At 38.8% G+C, this 16,924-nt stretch overlaps 1 protein-coding gene across 4 annotated transcripts in view; it reads right to left on the reverse strand.

The window, feature by feature from the left end:
* The window catches only part of PLCB4 (phospholipase C beta 4), a 382,602-nt gene that overhangs the window by 319,035 nt on the left and 46,643 nt on the right, over positions 1-16,924 (reverse strand). For 2 of the 4 annotated variants that reach the window (XM_079783900.1, XM_079783899.1), the window contains exon 3: positions 8,055-8,171. The exons of the other annotated variants lie outside the window; for them this stretch is intronic. The gene's annotated coding sequence lies outside the window, so the exon portion shown is untranslated. The remainder of the gene's footprint in view (positions 1-8,054; positions 8,172-16,924) is intronic. 4 annotated transcript variants of the gene reach the window in all.

A 16,924-nucleotide genomic window follows, 5' to 3' on the forward strand; every position in this document is an offset into this window, starting at 1 on the left:
AGAACTACTAGGTGTTTTGTCCAGCTGTAAAGTTTGCTAAAAAATTTCAGCAGTAAAAGGGACATAAATCATGCCCAATACTTATACTGACACAAAATGCCATTCTTAGGAGTATTTTTTAAAACTTAGGTAATAGAGGTAAAGCAAAAAGCTCTTTTCTATCATCATTAAGAAAAGAACTTTTATAAAGTAAGAATTTAATCTGTCAACCAAATGACTATTTGAAATTATTTTAAATCAAATTTCCTAGATTTGCTAGCATACAAACAATCAATTATTTTAAAACTCATAAATCTTGTATAAATATTTATTGCTACCTTCTTAATCTACTATATAGGACATACCAATAAAAACATCAAGCTGGATATTTCTTATAAATTAATACTTCAAGAGATAGTAGTTTGTAGTTCTGGTTCTGCCATAACTTCATGTTTCCTGGGCAAATAAATTCACTTCCTCATTCCCCATACTCAGCAGCACCTCCAAGAGAGATGGATCTAGGGCATTCCTGAAACAATGATCAACTGAGGAATTAAAGAATGGCCTGAGCCTTAGTTTTATTAAACAGAAAAAAGGAGTGGGAGGGTTGCATTATCTATGTCATTTGACAATCTTTTCCTTCTCTAATATTCCCTCTTGAAATGAAACAGAACAGAGTCACCTACAATTCTACAGCTCAAAATGATTATATTCCTCTCCTGAAAGCTACGGTCTCTGCCAAGAGCAGCCATCTACAGCAGTGCTTACCTACTCCATGGCGGGAGCCACTGGAAACTGAATTTTCATAAACTGATTTTTAAAAAATATTTTTAATTGATTTTAGAGAGAGGGAGAGGGAAGGATAGAAACATTAATGATAAGAGAGAATTACTGATCGACTGCCTCCTGCACACCCCCTACTGGGAAGCCAGCCCGCAACCCGGGCATGTGCCCTGGCTGGGAATCGAACCATGACCTCCTAGTTCATGGGTCGACACACAACCACTGAGCCACACCTGCCAGGGCCAAATTGAGCTTTTAAAAAAATCAGTGCTGGACACCCAGTGCCATGGAAGAAATGAGGCCCATGTTTCTAGCTCTCGTATTTAAAACAATAGCAAAAAGCATACCAAATACCAGTCATGAACAAGACCATTCTGACAGGTGATCAGGACCTCATCTCAGTAATAATTGGAAACATGTGACAAGCAAACAAAAAGGTTCTGGAAGGAGGGTGGGAGGAAGCAGAGGGGAACATGGAAGGGGAACAGTGATTAAAAGGGAGCACATTCATAACAAATGCACCATCTGAAATAAAATGAAAAACCTGAGTAACAACGAGCCTCTTGGAAGGATTATTTGGGACGCTGCGGTTCTTCCTACTTTGTCTCTTAGGCAGGAAGAATTCAAGAGTATGTGAGTATTGGAAACAGGAGAAGCAGGATGAGAACCAAGAGGAAAGCTCTAATTTTGTATCTTTGCGGGCATACTATCTAAGCAATGGTTTCCTTCCAATTTCCTCCAACAGCTGTTTCTCTGTGATATTTCATCTGAGTCTCAGGGCCCAGAGGGAGCAAGAAAGAAGGAAAGGGAGGTTATACAATGCCACTTACTAAAAAGTGAGATATTAAATTATAACAATTACAAATTTGAACAAAGTTATAAATGCCAATTTATTATTTAAACTCAAATTATAAAATTGTTAACAAATATTAAATTATCAGGAAGGAAAAGATTAAATTACTTTGGACATGGAAACATTACTAGCTATAATCTACCTACTGGTCTATATCAGTGGGTCTCAAGATTGTATGCATAATAGAATTAGCAGAGAAACTTTTAGACATTCTGAAACATAGGACATACAGAAAACCAATGACATCAACATGGCTGGGGATTGCCAAGGTGATGCGTATGTGCAGACAAGTTGGAGAACTGGTCTACATTATGCTAATTTAATGTTATTGTGGTTTGGGGCAAAAGATGGTGCCTGAACCAGTCCCCCACTTCCCTAAAACCCTCCCTTCCCTGGTCCTCACAGATGGACATCTGGGACACAAAGCTCATCTTCCCACTGTTTTCCTGCCTGAGTCTGCCACTCTACACCCTAAAGCCCCCCTGGAATTAGATACTGATGCCTGCTAGGGGGCTTAAGCAACAAAGAAACCTGTGGAAGAACCACCAAATTAAAACGGAAGCTACCACACCCTGCATACTTTCCTTAGGCAAGCTCTTCATACAAAGGCAGAAATAATTCATTCTCATCATTTTCTAAGAAAAAGGCATTTCAGAGGAAAATCCTATTTTTACCCTAAAGGACAGAAATACCAATAAGGGAAAATTTCTTCACTAAAGAATAGGTGTTAGCCTTTAGATAAAGTTGAAGATTTCATGATTAAAAGACACTCACTGAATTAAAACAAACTGGTCCAAATCTACTGTCAATTCCCTTCTCCCCAATTTTTTTCTTAGAAAATTGGATCTCTTTTGAAAAACTAAGTACAATCTTGACAAATTACACTTTTAGTTTCCATGCATTGAATACTAAGAAAAATCAGACATCAGACTAGGGTGAATTAAATTTTGAATGAGCTACTAAATGAAACTGACATGTTTTTTGAAACAACTGTGAATTTAAAAGATTAATTTGAGCCACTCAATGTTAAGAGAGAGGTCAGAAAGCACCAAACTAACAAAAAAAAATCTATTACAAATAAAAAGTATGTGCAGGCCTTTTTTAACATTTCTAATAGATGTATTTATTTATTTATTTATTTATTTATTTATTTATTTATTTATTTTAGTGGAGCTCATGCAAGAACAGCACCTAGAACTGTGTTGGGCTCAATAAATTGTTGTCAAACGAATGAAATATAACCTAAAGAAACAGAGGGGGAAAAACCGTCTTGGAGATCTAGCTCAGTAGTTTCCAATATTTTCTTGGTAAAACTGACAGGTATCCAGGGGAGGGAGGAGCTGACTACTACTGTACATGCTGGGCTTTCACATAAATAAACGTTACTTTGCTACTTAAAAGAAAATCTACTACTACTGATCTATTTCAATATCCCTGTTAAATAATAATCAGAGACCCAGAGTAGTGAAACAATGAAAGAAAGGTCAGACACAACTAGACCTCAGGTTCAGAGAGAAATATTAGCATATACTGTCGACCCTCATTTTTTGAAAATTCCCATATTTGCAAATTCATCCACTCACCAACATTTATCTGTAACTGCAAAATCAACAAGGTGGCATCTTGGCAGTCTTTGGGAACACGCACAGAGGAGTACACATTCCCAGTTGAAGTTGAACAAGGTTTTGCTTTGTGTTGTTGTTTCAGCTCTTATACTGTAAATGAGTGCCCTTTTAACAATCTATTTAGTGCCATGATTATCACAATTTGGAGTTTTTTGCTCGTGACTTCACTCTTTAAAATGGCCCCCAAGCACAGTGCTGAAGTGCCCTCTAGTGCTCCGAAGCACAGGGAAGTTGTGATGTGCCTTACAGAGAATACACATGTCAGATAAGCTACTTTCAGGCACGAGTTATAGTGCTGTTGGCATGAGTTCAATGTTAATAATACATATTAAATAAGATGCTTCTTTAAAACTGAAAAACACATAAAGCAAAGTTACATACTGATCAGTTGATGAAAATGTTGTGACCAGAGGCTCACAGGAACCTGACCCAGCATTTCCACTAGGAGCAATGGCTCAGTATTCACTAAGTCAGTGTTCACAGAGACCTTGCCGAACATAACCACTGTGAATGATGAGAACAACTATACATAATTTATGCTCTTTAGTGTGTTGTTATTGAGGGCCTTGAAAAATGGCTACTAGCACTCTTGAAGCAGACACCAGTAAATACCTTAGACAAAAATGCCTCCCACACACCCTGAGCATCTTGGTGTTTCTCAAAGCCAATGACATGAGCTTTACCAATTCTATTGGGATCTTAGAACTTTTCATTTATTTGAAAATATTTTAGTATTATGGGATTGTTATTAAATTTGATATCCATGATTTCAGCAAAGGAAATATCTGAGAAGTCATCTACTCCAAGGATTAATCATCTGAGTTCTATGGATCAGAAAGAGGTCCACAGATATAATTAGAGGGTCCATAAACTCGGATGGGAAAAATAATTCCATGATTATTTTCACCAACCTCTAACTGAAGTGTGGCATTTCCTCCAATTATAAATATAAATCACAAATCACCATAGCATTAATAGCACCTGAGACTTGGTTTTCAATGAAAATTCCAGATAATTTCATACCATATTAGAATTATTGCAGATATTGTAAAATATCATTTGTGAGAATCAATAATTCAAAATTACATGTTAAGTCATTTAATGTGTTAAAAAGATCCATATTTTATCATGTTATAAATTTATTTCCTATTTGTCTATCTGTATTTCAATATCATGGTTTCCTTTGTAGTCCTGTGTACTTCATTTTATGTATTAAAAAAAACTATTTAGAGAAGGGGTTCACAGAAGCATTATCAGATTGTCAAAAGAACCCCAATGTACTTCTCTCAGCCCACTAATAAAGAAACACGGCCTAGGGAAGGAGGGCAGCTTTTGAGGTCCCACAACCAGTTAGAAACAAACCCAGGCCTGAAGTCTCATAACACCCAACATGGGCCTCTGCATGCTACACAGAGCTGCTTAATTATTAAATCACTAGTAGCCCATTTGCAGGAAGAATCCTGCAAGCGGCTGCTGCGGCTGCGTGCACTGCCGCTGCCACCCGCCCCGCTCCGCTCTGCCCCGCCCCGCCCGGGCTTTCCCTCTGGCAGCCACCTTGCTTTCCGCTTTTCCTCCCTCTTCTTTCTAAGTTGTCTTCAGTCTTTACTCCTCCCTCCCTCAGCGTATGCAAATTAACTTCCATCTTTGTTGGGTAATTTGCATACTTTCCCTGATTGGCTGGTGGGAGTGGCTTTGGCTGGTGGGCGTGGCTTGTGCGTGGCAAAGGTGAGGTCAATTTGCATATTACTGTTTTATTAGGTAGGATAATCATAAAAACAGGAGCACCTCATCCTCCAAAGCTTGGCCAATGGGTAAGTGAACCCTGAGATTAAATAACATCAGCGTGAAGAGAGAAGCATGTATCCCTGGGTGTGTGCGGGTGGGAGGCGGGTATGGTGAAGGTTTTACAATGCATACATGAGTGCCTCAGAGCCTCCCCATGATTAAGATCCCATCCCTTGGGGAATCACGGTTGTCCTATTACACATGGAGGGGAATCCCCATGGTGAAGAACCAAAGTCTCTGATGGGTCTGTGTGTCAATCAGGTATGTTGACACAGAACAGAGGTGCAGAATCACATTTCTCTCCATCAAGCATCTTACACATCACACACCAAGTGATGGGGACTATAAGACATTTTAGGGGGGGCTAGCAATCTGAATCTGTGCCAGTAACCTGCCTTCTAATGCACACTCTTGCTAGCCAATAATTAACTCCATTGAAACCTGCCCTGCCTTTCAGAACCTGTTTCCCAGAATACTCCCATTTTACAGAGGCCATAAACCATGAACCATGCACAACCCCCAAAGGAGGTTATCAGTGCTGGCACCAGGCTAGGCCTTTGGGTATAATCTCACGTCCCCCATTCCAACACACGGGTCTTTTCGCAAAGCTCACGAAAGGTCCGGAAGCCTGCCATATTTGGGGGACAAAGAAACCAAAGGGTATAAAGGGAAAGCTTCTTCCATATTCACTCACTCAGGATTTGGAAACAGACTCCCCTGAGTCATTGTACTAGTACATCTGAAAATTACGGGTTTTTCCTGAATCTCCAAGTACTCCTTGTGTGTATGTTCGGTCACCTGGTAAATTCTGTAATACAACCACAACAAATCAACTGTTATACACCAAGCATGCTAAGTTCTTCTCTGCCTCCTAACACAATCCCCTCTCTTTCCCTGCCAAAACCCTTCTCATGTGTTAATAACAAGTTACATGTCATCTTCTTCCTCTATTTCTGCCAGGTATTTATTTTTCTCTCAAGACTAGACTATGAGCTTTATGAAGATGGGAAAGGGAAGATCACTGAATAGAGGAAAGGAGTTGAGCATCTATTGTGTACAGAAAAGATAAATGACAGTAAGATTAATGTTTATTGAGCATTTAATATGCAGTATGCACTGTTTGAAGCAATTTACATATATTATCTCATTGATCTTCCAAGCAGCTGGTAGGTAAAATTATAATCCTAATAAGAAAACCAAGGCACAGTAAGGCTAAACAAGTTGCCCAAGGTCACATGGAGAGGAAGTGGTAAAGCTGGCACCTAAATGCAGGCACTCTGTATTTAGGCTAAGTATGCCTTTAACCACTAATTGCACTGGAAGGAATCAATCTCATCCTTTTCATTCCATATGTAGGAAGTTACAGGTCACAGAGATTAGGTGAGGACCCAGGTAAGATTGGAGTTCAGAGCTGAACTTCCAGGAGACTGCCTGAGTCTAGGTTTAGTTTAGATTTTAGCTTGGAGGGAGGGATCAGCTGACTGATAAATCAAATGATTGGTCAATAAACCAATAGAAAGATTAATAGACAGATAAAATAGAACTGATCATTCTCAGGTATCCCTGCACAAAGCAGATCTAGCTCACAGTAGAAAGCTAATTATTGCTCCTTGAGCCATAAAGAAATGTCAAGACATGCTATTAATACAAACTCTGAGTGTCCTCTAGTGTAATGTAATTTCACAGGATGCTGTTAGGTGCCAATCAGGAGGTCCACAGTTGAAGGAAAGGTTTAGGGAGGCTGCCCTCTTCCCAGGAAAACCTCAAAGATTTTTTTTTCAATGAAGAGTTGACTTCCTTTTCAGGCTCAATGACCCCTCCTCTATTTTGAATACAATGATCTGTGTTCATCCAGAAAAACAAGGACAAATTTCTTACTGACAGGATTCACTTCAATTTATCCTACTAAGAAAAGTATTATTTCTTTCCAAACAGTTGCCATTATGCAAAGTCAACAATAAAATTTCCAACCTTCTACATGAGAGGTCAGATCCATTTGTTCCTGACCTAGGGAACTAAACCATCACGTACAAACAACATTCATGGGTTTCATGGGAAAGCCATCTAAATACAGAAAACATCTGCTGGGATACTCTTTCAATAGCTTTAAGGGGAAAACACTTGCAGTGATATTACCCTCTGTTTTCTGTAGCTTGAAACTGCTTTCTCCTTTGAAAGGTGTTCATTTGCTATAGACTGGCTAACAGACACATCAATTAAAATAATTTACCTTTTAAATTCAAAAAAGGAAGACATTGTGAAGTAGGCATTCGTCTTCCTCCCACCAAATGAACTGCGTTGTCATGCAGATTAGGTGCAAGACTTAATGTTGGTTTAAAGCAGGTGCTGGTTAGTTGTAGTCTTCACAAATGTACACCATTTCCCTTCCTAATCGCAAGTCTAAGACCTGGCGGTTTTTGGGTAGCTGCCTTAAGTAGGGCTGGCATGTAAGTCATCTATCTACATACCATATTAACAACTCCCAAAGATCAATGAAAGGTCACCCCTTGCTAGGAGCCAGACTCTCAAAGACACTGCAGCTCAGCTCTCTGACTCACACCCCTGGCTGCATTTTCAGAGCAGCAACTCTGGTAAAAGCAACTTAATCTTTTCCAAGCTTGTTGCTAAATATGTAGTTTATATTAAAAATACAATACCCAGAGAATGTCAAAATGAGCCAAAAACAACACACTAGATAGAACCAAGAAGAAATCCAGAGGCTAAACTTGGAAGCAGAAGCAAGAAACAGGCATCTATATATATAGACAATTACTAGAAAATTACTATCTCAACTTGCTCGTGGAACTGCTTTCCTATTTTCTTTGGGATCTACCTCCATGAAAGGTAAATGAATTAGGATACTATGCCATTAAGATGGTAAGGAGGCTAAAAGAGAGCTTCGGACATATTATTTTATGTTTAAAATGTTACAATAATGAAGTTCAAATGCTGATGTGAACAGGTTCAATTTTCTTCTTAAACATCTGGCTGGATGGGATGGAAGGCAGCTACACACGCTGAGAACCCACCTCCAAGAGCCAAATCTCAGTGTTGCTCTCCGACCGCAGGCTCTCTCCAGGTGTAAGCAGGTAGACACAGGGTGCCTCTTCAATGATCTTTAGTTTGGGCTCCCTCTGAGGCATATCCTAAATGAGACAAGAAAGCCAGTGCAGGGTGTAATATCAAGCGCGTTATCACCATGGGCAACACAAGGAACGCTGGGAGATGGTGAAGACACACCTCTCCAGTTCTCACACCCAAGGGGCAAGGGAGCTGGGGCACTTGTATACTGATTTCGACTTTATTGAGAGGGGAAGGGGACAGTGACTTCACAGCCCATACATGGGCAGAGCAGGTGGCCAGAAAAAGCCATCACTCAGTAAAGAGAGACACATACTGGCAGCTGGAGATTGGGGGGGGGGGGGGGGGGACATGGTAAGAGCCAAAGCAGAGACTTGAAGAGATACCTGCATATCTATGTTCACAGTATTATTCACAAGAGCCAAGAGGTGGAAGCTAGCCAAATGTCTGTGGGTGGATAAATTTATAAACAAAATGTAGTATATGCGTAGAATGGAATGCTGTTCAGCCTTAAAAAGGAAGAAAATTCTGGCACATATTACAACATAAATGAACCTTGGGGGTATTATGTTAAGTGAAATAAGCCAGTCACAAGAGGACAGATATCATATGACTGCATTTATATGAGGAACCCAGAGTAGTCAATTTCATAGAGACAAAATAGAATGGTGGTTGTCAAGGGACTAAGGGGAAGGAGGAATGAAAGTTATTGTTTAATGGGTTTAGAGTTTCGGTTTTACAAATGCAGAAGCTCTGGACATGAATAATGGAGATGGTTGCATAACAATGTGAATATACTTAATGCCACTGAACCATACATTAAAAATGGACTGGCGGTGCCCCGGCCATTGTGGCTCAGTTGGTTGGAGCATTACCCATAAATGAAAAGGTAACAGTTGTGATCATACCTAGAGCACACACCTAGATTGCGAGTTCAGATTTATCCCAGTCAGCACTTATGGGAGGCAACCAGGAGATGTTTCTCTCTCCCTCCCTTCCTCTCTCTCTAAAATCAAAACTTTTTTTTTTAAAGATGAACTGGTGGTTGCCAGAGGGAAGGGAACTTGGGGGGTTGGGTGAAAGAGGTAAAGGGATTAATTACAAATTGGTAATTACAGAATAGTCGTGGGGAAGTAAAGTACAGCATAGGGATGATGCCAGGTGGGTACTTGAAATATCAGAGGTAACACTCTGTAAAGCATATGATTGTTTAACCACTATTCCTAAATACATGAAAATAATACCAAGTAATATTGAAAGTACACTCTAGCCCTAGCCAGTGTGACTCAGTTGGTTGGAGTGTCACCCCATACATGGAAAGGTGGCAGGTTCAGTTTCCGGTCAGGGCACATACCCTGGTTGCAGGTTCCATCCCCAGTTGGGGTGCATTTGGGAAGCAACCAATCAATGTTTTTCTCTTACATTGATGTTTATCTTTCTCTCCTCCTCTCTTTTTTTCCTCTCTCTTCTTCTCTCTAAAATCAATTTTAAAACAATTTTTAAAAGAAAGTACACTTAATTGAAAAAAAAACATACAAAAATGATTATAATTTTATGTTGTGTATTTTACCACATTTTTTTTTTAAAGGATGATATGGGCAGGGCACCTAATGGGTTTACTCTAATAATCCCCTCAAAGACCTACCTCAAAGATCTTCAAAGAGATCAGTCCTTGTCAAGGACTATGCAATGGGAAGGGGACTATTCTAATTACTCACTTTATTCTGATTATAAGACGATTATGTGATCACAGATGAAAACTTCGAAGATGCATGAGAGTAAAAAAAAGAAAATCTAAGTCATCTATTGTAGAGAGCGCCTGGGAAGGCACATGAGCATTTCTTTAATTATTGTCAGCTGAATCCAGCTGTGTTGGCAGAGCCTTGTCCTGGAAACACACCTTGCCAGAGGCAGGTGTGTTGTCAGCCTGACCTTCAGCTCAGGTGCCAGAGGGTGGGTTTCATTATCTAAATCCAGACAAGCACCAGGAACAAACACGATTATCTGGGTTCACCCAGAAGTGAAGATTACAAAGAAGCCACAAGAATGCACATAATCTCCTTTGTCTTGGGCTTGCGTAAAACTTCCTGGTATTTTGCTGTATAAAATAGATGCCCTGTTTCGGTTCTGAGTCACTGTCTCTCCATCAGAGGACAGCTGCCCACTCGGCCCCAGGTTTTTCCTTCTATCTTTGTGTCTGTCCCTTTCATTTTCTCAATGCCCAGGAACCGGACCGCTCTCTAGCTGCGCTGGACGCGGAAAAGAGAGAAATATTTACAATCTATTATCTCACTGCCGGGTGGCTCTCTCAGGATAAGCAGCATGGAGAAGGAAGTGCAGAAAGTACGTGTCCAAAATTGCACAGCTCCCAACCTCAGCTGCTGGTGGGCTTGTTCAATTGGCAGAACTGGGCCACTGGCCCCTCTGGATCACACTGTCCTCACAGGTAAACAGCAGGCTTGTGCTAATGTCTCTGAACACCTTGTTACTCAACTATGGTCCATGAACCAGCAGCATCAGCATTTCCTGGGAGCTTTTTAGAAATGCAGAGTCTCAGGCCCCGCCCTGAACTTGCTGAATCAGAATCTGCATGTTAACCCGAATGCTAACACCACCCTCCTACTTCTGACTATGAGTTCTCAAAAGGGTTAGAAGCTGCTAAATCTCTAGTGCCTCGGTGTTAAAATGTCCACTTTTTCTCACACTAAACAATCCCCCTGTCTAGCTTGCAAATGAGGTAATCCAGGACCTGGCACAAAGCAGATGCTAGAGTGTGTGCCAATATTGTCAGAATTACATAGAAGGAAGATGACAGCAACTTAGAAATGTTTCTTCTAAGATAACAAATTTTATTTTATTTTGCTGGAATAGGAAAAAAACCTATCCTAAGGCAAGCTAAACAAAATAAAATGGTTTTCTCCCCAGACTGAATGCTTCTTTTGTAATAGAGTTCAATATTCTTAGACGTTTTTTCAGACCTTAAAAAACAAGCAAATGAAATGACATGTTGAAACTTGCACTGACCCTCCTGCATTTCCAAGACTGCTTGCTGGTTTGTTGTGCTTAATGTCTTTTTCCTTCGTTTCATACCAACTATGTAAGCAACAAATAGGACTTTGTTAGCTTGTGCAATGATGCAATTATAAATGCATTAGCCCTCTCACCCACAATAAGAATCTGATTTCAGAAACGAAAAATAACATCCACCAGGAAAGTGATATGCTACCACAGTACTAAGTTCTTTAAATTTGGGGGACTACTACCTACTTGGAACTTTGAAAATAATGGAGGAAAGAGAGAAGGAGTACAAGGCAAGGAAAACAAATTGAGCGATGAATTAGCCATATAACATTTTTAATCTTTCTGTCAACAGCCTTAACACATGATTATTCTTTGATCTAGTAATTCTGCTTCTAGGAATTTATGCAAAAATGCTCATCTTCAGTTAATAATAGTCCTCACTGCCTTGCTTCTAATTGCAATTTTTAAAAATAAATAAATAAATTAGCTTATGATATTGAACTAGTTAAATAAACCTCATTCATTCATATAAAAGTAGAGTATGCCAAACACAGACTGTTTTTAGAAATGTTTAATGATACAGAAAATGTTCATGCTATATATATTTTTAACTTGAAAATGCAAGTTACAAAAGAGTGTGAGAACTACAGCTCCTTTCTATCTTTATTTTTACACACACAAAACAGACCTTCTTTGTCCTCTCTCCTGATCTTAATTTTCTTCCCAGTGCTCACCACCATCGAATATATAGTGACATGGTTACTCCCTATCTCCCCCCAGTAAAACAAAGTAAACTTCAGGAAAAGGCCCTGTCCCAATGCCTCACACAGTACCTTGCTCATCACAAATAAGCAACAAATATGACCAGAGAAATAAATGAAGGACTGAATATAAGCATATGAGCTTATGTGTACAGATATAGACACAAGATACTAGAAGGTATTCCCAAAATTATTAACAGTAGTTATGGCTGGGTAATAAAAATATACATACTTTTATTTTCTTCTTTATGCTGCCTATAGTCTTTAACTTTTATATATAAAGTTCTTCTAAAAAGAATAAATGGTATAACCCCTTTTCATATATGCATGTGTGTATGTGTATGTGTGTATTTCACATGTATACTTGGCTACTTAATAAGAATATCCTTTATTCCCCAAATTGCCAAGTTATACAATGAAAAAATGAAAGACTAACAAGAGGTTTAAAAACAACACACACTTTCATTGAGTCACTTACTAAGCATATTAATTCATATAGAATAATCCTTAATAAACTGGTCCTTATTTCAAGAAAAATATATATTATATTTATGAATTCTATGTTGCATTTGCAATTATAGTGTAAAACAATTTCATAGATATCACAATATTGTTTTATAGATGTCTTATTGTTTTATTTTTTTATTGTAAAACTACAATTGCTCCAGAAGACAGCAAAACTGGATCACAGTGTTCTCACTGGTCTGAAAGCAAAATTGGCATCAAGGGATTCACCTGGCGACTGGATCAAATCAAGATCATCAGGCCACTCAGACAGCATCCCTTGAAATAAATTAATGGGGCAGCCTTAACATTAAAAAGCACCTATTCAGGGATGTAACATATTCCTGAGCAATCTTCAGTGTTTCTATTTTATATTCCTATAATAATTTTATATTTATTAATGAATAAATTTAAAAATCCAATTCTGGATATATAAGATATTGTCAATGCCAAGGATGATTTTTTTCAACTAACAGCAAAATGAAGTCCATATAAACAGATGACACAAGCAAATAAAGGTTTCTGTGTGAAGCAGAATGTCATAGTAATGTTGTGCTTCAAACACAGGACCAGCAATACTTCATCTTGGGAAAGAGCTCGGGAAACTTGTGAACTGATAAAAACACGAAAACCCCCTTCTACCCTTCAGTACTTGGAACACCACATAAGCCCTCAGCCTTTTTCTCTTACCCTTGTTTGCTTCTTAAAATATTTCCTTTCATTCACTATCCATAAATATCAAGTGACTATTCTATGAAAGAAGTGTTGTCTTTGTATATTTGGCTTAATCCCACTGAGATATTTAACTCTATAAAAAGTATGATTTAATTTGGTAAATAGTTTTTTTCTTTAGTCTAGTCAAGAGATTGGCAAACTATTGCCCATGGCCAAGTCCACCTGCCATCTTCTGTTTTTATAGAGCCTGTGAGCTAAGATTGATTTTACATATTTAAATGGTTGAAAATAATCAAAAGAAGAATAGTTTATGACATGACAATTATATGAAACCCAAATTTTGGTGTTCATGAATAGAGTTTTGTTGGGACACAGCCATGCCCATTCATCCAGGTATTGTCTATGGCTATTTGCACTATAACACCAATAGCTGCAATAGAGTATAGAACCCGCAAAATAAAAAATACCTTCTGGGCTGGCCGGCGTCGTTCAGTGGTTGAACATCAACCTATGAACCAGGAGGTCATGGTTCCATTCCCTGTCTGGGCATGTACCCAGATTGCGGGCTCAATCCCCAGTGTGGGAACGTATACAGCACAAATACACTTGCAAAGGGATGATTTACACCTGGGTGGGATAGAGCAGGACCACGCGAGATTTCATCATACTTCTTAGGTGCATAATTTAACACTCATTAATTGTTTATTTCTGGAAAATTCCATTTAATATTTTCAGACCGTGGTCGACCATAGTTAACTGAAACCTCAGAAAGCGAAACTGCAGGAGGCAAGGAGAACTATGTGTACTCACCAAACTGCTAATGGTTACCTCTAGGGAAGAACGTGAGATTGAAGAGAGAGGTGGAACTGAATAAAATCATTACTTTTTACTCACTACATTGCTTTATTCCAACAAGCAGGGACTACTTTTGTGTTAAAATAACAAAGGAAACAAAATTCAAGAGGAACTTTCACATTCCAAATATTGACCTTTCAGAACAAGATAAAATTAAACATTTGAAATGTCAAAAAAAATTGGACTTCCAAGAATTTCTCAACAGCATGATCATTCAGAATTGGCAGCAAAGGGCATCTTTCACCATGAAAAAAAATGTGAAATGTCACCCAGTTATGTCATATTAACAAAACAAAACAAAAAAATAGCTCCATGTAGTAAAGTATTTTTAAAGTACACAGAATATGAAAAGGCAAGCATTGTTCAGAAAGTAAGGATTAAAAGATAATGAATAATAAACATTCTGAGAGACTGTATTTCACTGAATTACCTATAAAGACAAAAAAAATTTCAATATCTTTGATTTCCTTCCTTCTTCTCACTCAAAAGTATTGGTTGAAACCAACTCACTGGATGCTTAAATAAGAAATACTGATCCATAACTTTTGGTTTAAAAGAATACCCATTTACACAGCATGAACTGTACAGAACATAAGACTTGTGTAGCCATATGCTCAACAATTTGATTGCTTCTTACTTTTAAATGGACACTAAAGTCTTCCAGAGGCCAGACAGTACATCCAGACAGGGACATGATACGGCAGGGCCTCTCTGAACCACCACATTTATAATTCAATTCCTGCACATTTTTAAATGCTGGCTTTTAAACTGCAAGTCCAATGGTCCCTTTAACTGTACTTAGATGCACAATAATTGACAGCTGATTACGACAAGTGGTCTCCAGAGTAAAGTACTACAGCTAATGGTCTGTAAATGCTTTAGTCTCCAAACTTGGGCCAAAATTAAGGCAAGCAAAATTGGGCCTTTCCTTAAATGCACTTGATTTTTAAATTCCTGGATGATATAACATCACTCAAAATTAATATCCCTGTTTTAACATCTGAAACACTGCATATTTAAATCAAGAGCAAACACCAAATGCCTCTATGTTTGTTTATGAAATACACTGTAATATGATAATATCTAAGTATTCACATCTTGAAAAGGAACAGAAATTATTTTAAAGCAATAGAGCGAAAACACCCAACTATCCAATGATAGAATATTCCTGGAATGTCATAGGCCTTCATGATTTAAAAACATGCAACTATTTAAGCCATATTTAAAACAAAATTATGCAGGAAGTAATCAGAATGCAATGTTAACAGAAAAAAAAGCAGGATAAAAATTGTAGGCCCAAGACAATCCTAATTTTATTTAAAAAATACAATATGTGTTATGTGTGATATATATATATATCATTAAGTCACAGTGATTATTTTTCTGGGTGGTATAACAATAGTTATCTTAATTTTTATGTTTTCCTGAATTTTCAATTATCTACAATAAGCATCATTTTTACAATTAGAATACATTGTTTTAATAAAAATATTTATTTGTCTCTATTCCTGCTGGCATATATCAAAAATTACCACCAAAAATTCATCTAGGCAGTTTATCCACAACTAGAGAAACCAAAGAATGTACTTCATGTTTAATTTTATCTTCAAGTGCAAACATTGGCAAAAAAAAAATATTTCAATAAATAATAATTCTAAACAAAAGTCCTGGGAAAAGCAAAGCAGACTGAAATGCTGAGGAGAATAATTAAAACTAAAAACTGTAATATTTATAACTATTATTCTCAAGATTTAGACCTTGCAACGTCAGGAATATGCTTCAAATACGATCAACTTAATGTAAATACCTGGGGGGGAATTGAAATGATTAACATAATTACAAACATCACTTTTTAAGACTGATGTCCTTTATCCACACTTGTCAGAACTGCCTGTGTTGGACAAATTTTCACCCAAACTCTGCATTCCAGGGCAGTTTCCACTGAAGATTCACTTTGCCTTTCACGGGAAAACCACACAGCTCTCCTTAAAGCATCTCAGAATATTCCAGTAGCATGCTTTATAGCAATGTGCTCAATCACTAGTCCTAAGAAATTGTAAACAAGCCACTTCCTATACTTCCACCAGACACGGCTGGTCCAGCGGCCTTGGGAACAAGCATCGTGAGGAACACTGCTGAAGATAAAGGGTAGAGACACAGCAGGTCAGAAACTGTTCCAGGACGGATGAGAGACCAGGGCAAAAAACAGGGATCAGGTGGGGCAGCGTGGAAGAGTTCAGAGGCCCTTGGAGAAGCCAGGAGAGAAGACTGATCATTGCGGATGATTGTTACCAAGAGAAAAAAACAAACCTAAGAGCAGCAAAGGGCAGTTAAGAAAAGAAGGAAGGGGTAAATAGAGAGCTGCAAAGTGCCAGACGAGGGCCTACGGAAGTTGAAGAGGCATCTGTCCACTCCTTGAGGGAATGCCAAGTGCTCGCTGGACACTGTGGGGAAACCAAAAAAAGCAGCTGATGAAACACAGACAGGCAGAATCTCTGATGATGGGTGGATGAATCGGCACCAAAAGAAAAGCTGTGAGGGCTTCCAGAGAGGCCCACAAAGCAAGAGAAGGTATGAAAGGTGAGATCACCATCAGGTGAGGGTCTGGGGTTATCAAGGCTTGCGGGGGGGTAGGGAGGGCAGTATTGGAGCTGAGAGCAGTGAGGGGTTCACACAGGTGAGGAACAGTGCTAGTCAGGGGGGGGCACACAGGAGCAAGGGGGACATGCACAGTAAAGGAACAGCCCATTCTGTTTAGGGAGCATGCAGTCAGGAGCAGGTAAGGCAAGAAGGGAGATGGAGGCATGGCCTGCAGGAGCCTGATGCCCAATGAAGGAATTTCAACTTTATGCACCAAGCAATGGAAAACGATCAGAGGGGTGTCTGCAGAAGATGGGTGAGTGCAGGTGAGCTTGGGTCAAAGGGAAGGCGGGGGAATGTGGAGAAACGAGTTAGGAGGCAAATAAAATTCTCCAGGTAAGAAGTAATATTGACCCTGAAAA

Source organism: Cnephaeus nilssonii (genome assembly GCF_951640355.1).
Source record: "Cnephaeus nilssonii genome assembly, chromosome: 11".
Classification (NCBI taxonomy): Eukaryota; Metazoa; Chordata; class Mammalia; order Chiroptera; family Vespertilionidae; genus Cnephaeus; species Cnephaeus nilssonii.